Source organism: Micrasema longulum, unplaced genomic scaffold (genome assembly GCF_059751315.1).
Source record: "Micrasema longulum isolate JH-2025_06_02 unplaced genomic scaffold, ASM5975131v1 h1tg000428l, whole genome shotgun sequence".
NCBI lineage: Eukaryota > Metazoa > Arthropoda > Insecta > Trichoptera > Brachycentridae > Micrasema > Micrasema longulum.
In genome coordinates, this window is record NW_028277628.1 from 434,810 (window position 1) to 444,785 (window position 9,976).

The 9,976-nt window shown below is 48.5% G+C and overlaps 1 long non-coding RNA gene across 1 annotated transcript; it reads right to left on the reverse strand.

Annotated features, from left to right (window-relative positions):
- Positions 1–827: 827 nt before the first annotated feature.
- On the reverse strand, positions 828–9,716 carry LOC148281645 (uncharacterized). The gene is made up of 2 exons (XR_015822310.1): positions 8,404–9,716; positions 828–1,359 (listed from the first exon to the last, which is right to left on the reverse strand). It is a non-coding gene; the product is annotated as an uncharacterized LOC148281645 (long non-coding RNA).
- Between the last annotated feature and the right edge of the window lie 260 nt (positions 9,717–9,976).

Here is a 9,976-nt window from a genome sequence, read left to right on the forward strand (position 1 = left end):
GTGGTCCTTTTATAGGCCTTGTTCTTTTGCTCGTGAGGTCTTTATGGCGAGGATGAATTTGATATTTTGTTATTAAGAGTTTGATTCATGTGTATAAGTTCGTCTTGTACAATATAAGAAAATGCTAAATTGCTTTCTTCGGTCGATGTACTAGATTTCTGGTTAATTAATTTCGCACGTGTGTGTGTCATCAATTTGTACCCACATCTTAATCAAAAACATCGATTTATTTCGATATGATTTACATAATTATTTATATTATTTACTGTTGTTTCGTTATTTCTTTGATTAACTCTCCACAAGTTACCATTTATCATCATCATAATCGTCCTTGTACGCTCCCTATTTAGAGCATGTGACGTTTACAAACAACCTCCAGATCTCTCTGTAGGCTTCCAACTTTTATGCATCCTCCCGACGACTTGTGTACTGACGCAGTGGACGTTCAGGGCATCGAGAAATGTATGTCTTATAAAGCAACCTCGCATTGTCACTCTCAGAAAGCATCCGTAGTATATGCGTAGTACTGCCTCCCCTTATGACAATAAAATTGCCCTCGAAAGTTGTACCGTCCGTTCTCTTATGTCTTTATTCTTTCAATATTAACACTTATGGTACTGTTTACTTAGCATATTTTTACTAGGCTTTATCGAAAATTTTCATAAATACCAACAAAACAGGACAAAAATGTAATTAACCTGAAATTTATATTTATTCATCAATATTCCGTTTCTGCGCCTCATGGTTTATAAGGCGCTACATTAGTATTTCAATCGAATCGTATAAAAATTATTTATTGTAACATGAAAGCAGATAATCCGTAGGATGGGCCGATATTTTTTTTTTCAGAATTTTGAAATGATAGGGGTCTTAAAAGTTGCCTTTTGAATTACTCGGAATGCAAGAAATATCAAAAAAAAATATTTGATACTACTTTTAGCCCTCAACCAGAGCTTGAAGTTTTCGAAAAAGTCAATTTTTTGCGCTAAACCAGCTGTCATTTCGTATTTAAGTAAGAAAATCAGTCTAATTAAATTTTATAATGTGCATTGAATCTAATTAAATAATCAAATGAGGGCGTGAGTTGCACTTTGTTTAGAAATGAAAGGGTAGCATTGTTTTAATGAGCCGTTGTTTTCGTCAATATTGCCCAGGCGCGAATGAATGCAAAGGACTTATTTTATTTATTTACTACATAATTTTATTGGGACTTATGTCCCAACTCCACGGGACGAAACTCCAGGGTTGAGTTGGGACTAGGGTTTCCATTCGAGACTTGAAACTCTCGAAATTTCGAGAGTCTCTGGATATTTTCAATACTCTCGAGATGCTAGTGTCAAAATTTCGAGACCAGCAGTACTGTAACAGACGCGGCGGATCACTGCTTCGTCCGTAGCAATCGCGCCCGTCACAAGAACTGTATTTCTATAGGTGCTGGTGTCAAACGCAGAGTGGCCGGGCGTAGGCGGGCCTCGGCCGACGAACGATAAGCTCCGGGGGAGGTATCGTCGCCTAGAGATCCCTTGCGGGGTCGCTAGCGAGTAGCGCTGGCGGCCGCAATCCTGAGTCAGGCAACCGGGTTGTAAGGCCGGTATCTCTCCGTCGGTGGGAACGGCGGGGTGTGTTCCGGGGAAGTATCCAAGGGTCCAAATTATCCGGGGTCCAAAATCCAATCCAAAGAGTATCCGAGTTCCAAGTCCAGGGGGGTAGCGGTGTTCGAATCCAGGTGGCGATGAGGTCCGGTTTGAAGCGAGGTAGGGAGGTGAAGTGGAGAGTAGAAAGCCTTAGTAGTGTGGTGAGATGACTGACTTTATTTTTCCCCGGCGGGGCTATATATACAACATTTTGCCGTGCGGCGGTGGGCTAGGCCAATAGCGGGCGGTGCTAGGTTGACCAATCACGCGGCGAGAGAGATAGCGAGCACATTTGCCGGCTCTATCGGTCTCTCTCGCGCCACGTATAAGGTCCCCACCCTCCCGCTACCGGCCGCAGTTCCCCGCCGACCGCGCGGCGATCAACACTTATACAGAACAACATAAAAACACATTATGGGCATACAAATATTTTCATGAATTCTAATCTATATGTGGGCTTCAGTATGGCGATCACCACCCCCGAAAGTGACAAATACTAGTCTTTATTGAGGAGGTGGTAGATCGCTTACACATACTGAAGCCTCCTATGCTACATTAAAACCCCAGGAAGGGCCGCCAAGTTGGTGCATGTACTTTTACGTCGGCAACACTCCCCCCTGCCGAGGAGGCATCTCTGCGCCGACGTCGTCCTTGATTTGCAACACGGCGAGCTTGACGGCGGGTCGTGTGTAGGTTCCGGTGGCTGTCTGGACCCGGGCGCTCCTGACTTGTCCATCCTTCCCTGGTGTGACTGCTATGACGCGTCCCCGCGGCCATTCATTCCGCGGGAGGGCGGCGTCCGTTATTATGACCAGGTCATCGACCATGATCGGTGTGGCGGCCTGTTGCCACTTCCGTCGCTGTGCCAACGTCGGGAGATATTCCCTCATCCATCTTTTCCAAAATGCGTCGGCTAGTTTCTGCGCCACCCGCCATTGTTTTCTGAGGCACAGTTCGGGCGGCGCGTCTCTGTAATCGGCCAGATGCGGCTGGGCCCCGCTCGACCCGATGAGAAAGTGCATCGGAGTCAGCGGAGCGTCGTCTCGGCTATCAAGCGAGACGTGGGTTAGGGGCCGAGTGTTTACTGTGTACTCGGCCTCCGCTATCGCTGTCATTAGCGTTTCCTCTCGGGGGGCTTGTTCCTTTAGAATCACCATAAGCGCCCCCTTTATCGACCGGACGAGCCGTTCCCAGGCTCCCCCCATGTGTGGCGCCGATGGCGGGTTGAACACCCATTTGATCCCTCTCCTTGTCGCCTCGTTCTGTAGTTCGGGATCGTGGGCTAGTTCCTTCATGGCGGCCGCCATCTCTTTGTCTGCGCCTCTGAAGTTCGTCCCGTTGTCCGAGTAGAGCGTTGTCGGATGTCCTCTGCGGGCCGCCATCCTTCTGAGGGCCTGCACCGTCGAGTCAGTACTCAACGACGGTGTAATTTCAATATGCACGGCCCTCGTAACCATGCACGTAAACAGGGCCCCGTATCGTTTCTCCCGGCGTCTTCCGATAGTTACGTATACGGGCCCGAACATGTCCACCCCACAGTGGGTAAAAGGCCTTACGTGATGATCGAGTCGGCCGGCAGGCAGCTGTCCCATGAGCGGAGGCTGCGGGCGGGCCTTCTGTATTCGACAGTAGCGGCACTCGTATATAATTTTCCTTATATTTGTCCGTAATCGTGTTATAAAGAACTGTTGTCTGAGTTCGCTGAGTGTCCGCTCTGTACTTGCGTGTTGCCGCGACTCGTGATAATGCCTTATCAATAGACGCGTATAGGCGTGCGCTCCGTCCAGTATGACGGGCGCCTTTAGTTGCTCGCTCACCGCGGGGGCTTCCATAATTCGCGTCCCCATTCTGAGGACGCTATCTTTATCGAGGTAGGGAGTGAGGCCCAGCAGGCGGCTGTTCCGCGGGAGGCACTCCCCCCGTCTAATTGCGGCTATCTCGGCGTGGTAACTGTCTGTCTGGCTTATGAGTATCCACGCCCTCTCTGATGCCTTGAGTTCCGGGGCGATGAGTGTCGCGCTTCCTGTATTCTTTTTCCTGCAGCGGTTTATGAAGCGCAACACCCACGCTGTAGTCCTGATCAGTCTCCGCCAGGAGGAAAATCTTCTTTCGTCCGGGAGGGCTGTCATCACGATGGCACTGTTCGCACACTTTATTTCACTGCTTGTATCCGGGGTCGCCGTTATTACCTTGAGCGGCGGCCATTGACTTTTATTTTTCTTTATGAAACTCGGCCCACTGAACCACATGCCGGCCGGGGAGATGTCTGGTATCTCGCCGTCCCGCGTCCCGAGATCAGCGGGGTTCTTCTTTCCTGGTACCCACCGCCACTCTTGAGCGTTCGTTAGCTCATCTATTTCCCCTAGGCGGTGGGCTACAAATGGCGTGAAGATGCGCGAATCACTCTGGACCCAGCACAGCACCGTAGTAGAATCTGTCCAGTAGTAGGTTTCGCGTATATTACTTCCGCATTCTTTCTTAATTGTGGCCGCCAGTCGCGCGGCCATGAGCGCGGCTTGTAATTCCAGGCGTGGAATTGATAGCGCTCGTAGCGGGCTAACTCGGCACTTGCTAGCCATGAACGTCGCATTCCTTCCGGCGGCGTTCTCCTCCACGATGTAGGCTACGGCGCAGCTCGCTTGCTCCGAGGCATCGGAAAATACGTGCAGCTCTACTGGCTGGCCCTTGGCGCTCGATACGCGCCGCGGTATAGCGCACTCGGTATTGCGTAATATGTCCACCCAAGTGCGCCATTTCTCTGCGTGTTCTTCATTCACTTGTTCGTCCCACTCTATGTGGGAGCGCCACACATCTTGTAGCAGTATTCGCGGGCGTATTGTCAAACACCCTACGAAACCGAGTGGATCGAAAATGCTCATAACTTCACTTAGCATCTGCCGTTTTGTAGGCCTCTCTGTTGGAACCTCCCGTGACACTTTAAATTTAAATTGAAACTCGTCTGTCACCGGGTCCCATTTGATGCCGAGGACCCTCTCTGTTACGGAGGTTCCGCTAATTATTTCGCGTGCGCTTTTCCCTCTCAGACTTGAAGGAATCGCTTCCATTACGGAGGGATCATTACTCGCCCAATTCGCGAGGATGAATCCGCCCCGCCGTAGTAGTTCGCTGACATCGTGGCGCAGTTGTATCGCCTCTGTTGCACTGTCTACGGCATCCATATAGTCGTCCATGTAGAATTTATTTCGCACAGCATCCCTGGCGGCGGCCATCTCTTGCCCGTGATCTTCTGCGACTTGATTTCTCACGTACTGTGCGCTGCTCGGTGAACACGCCGCGCCGAACGTCATCGACGTCATAATCATTTCCCGAATTTCTTCTTCGGGACTATCGCGCCAGAGGAACAGCTGCGCCCTCTGGTCTTCTTTTCTTATTTTAATTTGGAGAAACATCTCCCTTATATCTGCTGCCAGCGCGATCTTTCCCTCGCGAAATCGCATTATATTTCCCATAAGCGATGAGAGAAGGTCCGGGCCGTTGGCCAACATGTCGTTCAATGACTTCCCGTTGCAGCGGCTGGCGGCGTCAAATACTATCCGTATTTTATCCGGTTTATTCACGTTCGTCACTGCGAAATGCGGCAAAAACCAAAGCCCACTCGCAGTGTCTTGTCTTTCAGCCAGCGTCAGTTCCCGGGCATACCCCTTGTCTAGATATTCTTTAATCTTTAACTTGTAAGCCGCGGCGAATTCACTGTTTTTACTGAACTTTTTCTCTATGCTTAAAAATCGATTCAGCGCTGTACGGCGATTATCCGGTAAACATATTCGATTGTCTTTCCACAGTAGCCCTGTCTCGTACTGTCCTTGCGGTAGGAAACGTGTCGTGGCTCTCATGGTTTCTGTGGCTCGCGCCTCCTGACGCGATATCTTGGCTGTCGAACTTATACCTAACGCGTCGACGGCGTAATTTTGTTTAACTAGATTTTCTAGTCTCTGTTCTGTACTAAGCGCCATTAGTATGCTGGCGTTAGTCTGGCGTGTCCGCCCACCGTGTATCACCTTTCCTAAGGCTGTCACTGAGGCGATGTATTCCCCGCATCTCCGTGCCTCTCTCGTCACTATGAGAGAGGCGTTATCTTGGCCGATGAGTAACTGCGGGCACACTTGTCGCATCCTGCCTTCCCCTTCAATCACGGGCTGTAGCGGCAGACTCAGCTTCTGTATTGTGTTTGCGCGGAGAGTGAATAAATCTTCCGTAACTCCGCGCACTTTAATTGTGACTTTTCTTGATGCACTATCTGTTACGCACATTCCGCCGGCACCGTGGATTTTTAATCCTCGAGTCTCTCCCGGCGCGCCGATGTCGTTTGCTATTTTTGCGTCAATCAATGTCACGGTTGATCCCTCATCTAGTAACGCGTACGCGTTCACTCGTCCTCGCGGACCACTTAACATGACGGGAATCACTTTTAGGAGGACCGGTTCCTCCCGAGCGTAGGTGCTCGTCACTATATTATTCGTCCGCGAACTGTGGCCGTAATCGTAGTTTCTTTCGTTTGAACTCGCGGCGCGGGTTTCGTTCGCGGTCGGTCTGTTTCCCCCGGCGCCCGCCGCTGCAGGCGTGTCGCGGCGGGCATTATTATCTGGCGCTCGTATATCGGCGCTAGACCGAGCTTCACTGATATCGGTACTATTTCTGTCGTGTAATGTCTTGTGATGTGTTCGGCGACATCCATCGAGGCCGCACTTTTTTACATTTCTACACTTTATCGCCCGATGAGTGTTCGATAAACACGAAAAACACAAATTCTTTCGCTTCACTATGTCCCATCTTTCCGAAATACTACACTCTATGTATTCCTGGCACGTTTGTAGTAAATGTCCTCGTCCGCACAAAACACATGACGCTACACTTTTCCCGTTTCCCTCTGTTGAAATCACTGTATGCACTTGTTCTCGCTTCTGTGGCTTCTCGCGTTGTTTTCCGCTGTACACTTGCGGCTCTATTCCGCCGCCTATCATCGAAGATTCCGTTAAATCTTCCAAGAAGAGCGCGAAATCCTTCGCGGAGGGCCTCACCCGGTTTCCTCTTCTGCTGTACCACCAGAGAGACTTCATGCACAGCGGTAACTTGCTCACTAGTTCACTTAGTAGTTGTGGCGTAGACATGTAATCGCCACCGAAGCCTTCTAAGGTCGCTATCGCGTTCCGAACTGCACTAGACAGATCTACTAATGCTTGCGTAGATCCGTCGTTCTGTATGCAGCGGAGCCTTCTCACTTTTTCCAACAAGGAAGACGCTACAATGTCCGGCTGGCCGTAGTGTAGCTCCAACGTCTTCATTATCACCCTCACTTGGCTTGGATCCACTAGTAATGACGACACAGATTCTCTTGCCCGTCCTTTTAACGCACGCTGTAGACGCAGGAGGTTTTCTGGATCCGAAAGGCAGCACATCTCCGTCGACTGAGTGTACTGCGATTTGAAAGTAGCCCATTCCTGCGGCTCTCCGGCGAAGGCGGGTAGGTCCTTGGCAGTAGATTGGCGCGCTATCATGGCGCCGACTCTGCTAACGTCCTCTGGGGCTGAAGTCGGGCTTCTTCCTTGCGAAGCCTCTAGTAGAATCGCCATTTTTGACAGCACCGTCATGATGCCGTCCATATCCGTAGTACGCGGCGCGGGCTCGGGATTCGTCTCCAAGGGCACGCGTCGGTCTTGATCGTGTAGTGAAGCACGGAGCGTTCGAACCTGCGTCCTCAGCCGCTGGACTGTATCTTCGGATGTGTCCGACTCGGCTGAGTCCTGATCTGTAGCAGGGTCTTCTCTCGGTTCCGTGCCTCCTCGACCCGAGCGGAGTGAAGGGGTTCTCGAAGTCATCTCTAGGCGCTCTGCGATGAATATCCGGCTCGAAGGACCAACTTGTAACAGACGCGGCGGATCACTGCTTCGTCCGTAGCAATCGCGCCCGTCACAAGAACTGTATTTCTATAGGTGCTGGTGTCAAACGCAGAGTGGCCGGGCGTAGGCGGGCCTCGGCCGACGAACGATAAGCTCCGGGGGAGGTATCGTCGCCTAGAGATCCCTTGCGGGGTCGCTAGCGAGTAGCGCTGGCGGCCGCAATCCTGAGTCAGGCAACCGGGTTGTAAGGCCGGTATCTCTCCGTCGGTGGGAACGGCGGGGTGTGTTCCGGGGAAGTATCCAAGGGTCCAAATTATCCGGGGTCCAAAATCCAATCCAAAGAGTATCCGAGTTCCAAGTCCAGGGGGGTAGCGGTGTTCGAATCCAGGTGGCGATGAGGTCCGGTTTGAAGCGAGGTAGGGAGGTGAAGTGGAGAGTAGAAAGCCTTAGTAGTGTGGTGAGATGACTGACTTTATTTTTCCCCGGCGGGGCTATATATACAACATTTTGCCGTGCGGCGGTGGGCTAGGCCAATAGCGGGCGGTGCTAGGTTGACCAATCACGCGGCGAGAGAGATAGCGAGCACATTTGCCGGCTCTATCGGTCTCTCTCGCGCCACGTATAAGGTCCCCACCCTCCCGCTACCGGCCGCAGTTCCCCGCCGACCGCGCGGCGATCAACACTTATACAGAACAACATAAAAACACATTATGGGCATACAAATATTTTCATGAATTCTAATCTATATGTGGGCTTCAGTATGGCGATCACCACCCCCGAAAGTGACAAATACTAGTCTTTATTGAGGAGGTGGTAGATCGCTTACACATACTGAAGCCTCCTATGCTACATTAAAACCCCAGGAAGGGCCGCCAAGTTGGTGCATGTACTTTTACGTCGGCAACAAGTACTGTTCTAAACGCTTTCTAGGGGATAGAGAACGCGTTGCGACCACGTAATTTACATACTAATTAAAAAATATAACGATGGAAATATCATTTTATAAAATACAATAATGAAATGAAGGTAGAGTTTTACAGGATTAGTGCTAGCATAGGCAACACTAAGAATCCAAGACAAAAAACGTACTCGCCAAGTTAAAAACTGCCTTTTTAAAATTTAATTAAGACTGGAACAATGCGGTACTACTCGAGTGTGTGATAAGTTGCTCATATTTCTCTCAGCTCTGTCTGGACTTCTGCAGCCTGATGACTGCTGGTCGCTCGCTGATTTAAGAAGATTTTTATCAATTAGGCTATTTTAATCTATGTTTTGTGATAAAGGGAATTTTGATTGATATGTTTTGTATTTATTTTGATAAAAAAGTTTCATTAAAAGTATACTATGATGTGATTTGAAGGTATTAGAAGCAAACTAAGAAATCTCCACCAAATCGGATAATTAGTTATTGATGCCAAAATAAACTTTACATTAAATCCTACCTGCCTAAATAAAAAGTCAAGTATTTAGGGCACATGTGGACTGATGATTGTAAAGATGATCAGAACATAGAGAGACAGAGAAGAGCCATGAATGTCAGGGCCTCTATGCTAGCAAGACGCTTCTTTCAGTGCAGTAACGAGTGAAGAAAACCATCTTTATTTCGTAATTGACGTCCATAGATACAGCGGAACTATGGCACAATTATACGCAAACAGCATAGAATAAATGAAGGGTCGCGTATAATAATTCATACAGGCAATTATTTGGACTGCCTAGGTATTGCAGTGCCTCCGAAATGTTTACAGCTTGACGAGTAGACACCTTCGCTGCCCTACTTTGTCAAAGAGATTAGAGCCTATGGGAACGCCTGAAAAGCCCTAATTACGTACTTCTCCAAGCTACTGCAGGGTGGATCTATTCACCGTTGTTCGAGCGATGGCGGGATATGCTGAGACCACCATAAGTGCTGCAAATATAAAACTTTGTTTTATGTTTATTTTTTTGTAATTTTTTTTTGCACCACAACAGACTAGAAGGCCCAATTACAGTGGTGAATTACAGCACAGAACACCCAAGCTTGAGAAAATCACTTCGGTTCTTACCGGGAATCGAACCCAGAACCTTCCGTTTGTGAGTCAAGCGTCTTGACCACAACACCACGGAGGTCGCCAATTATGTTAATATTTATGTTTATATTTATGTTTATACATATTTATGTTTATGTTTATATGGCTCTGCACTATGTAGCCATTTTACCGGAATAAAAATAAAAAAAAAAAAATAATGGCGTACTTCAAAACCGACTCTAAATCTGGCGAACACAGATTTTAATTATACTACTTGACATCGAAACTTAGCATTCTCCATTGAGTTAGTCAAGAACAATAATTAGATATCTCACAATTCTTATTTCAAAGTTTTTCACAAATATCTTAGTAATTCCTTCAATTAAGATTTCTAAGTTTGCTTTTAATAACCTCGTTTATTTACTACATGCATTTTTTTTTTAAAATATAAATTATCGTTAGTATCGAATAGTCT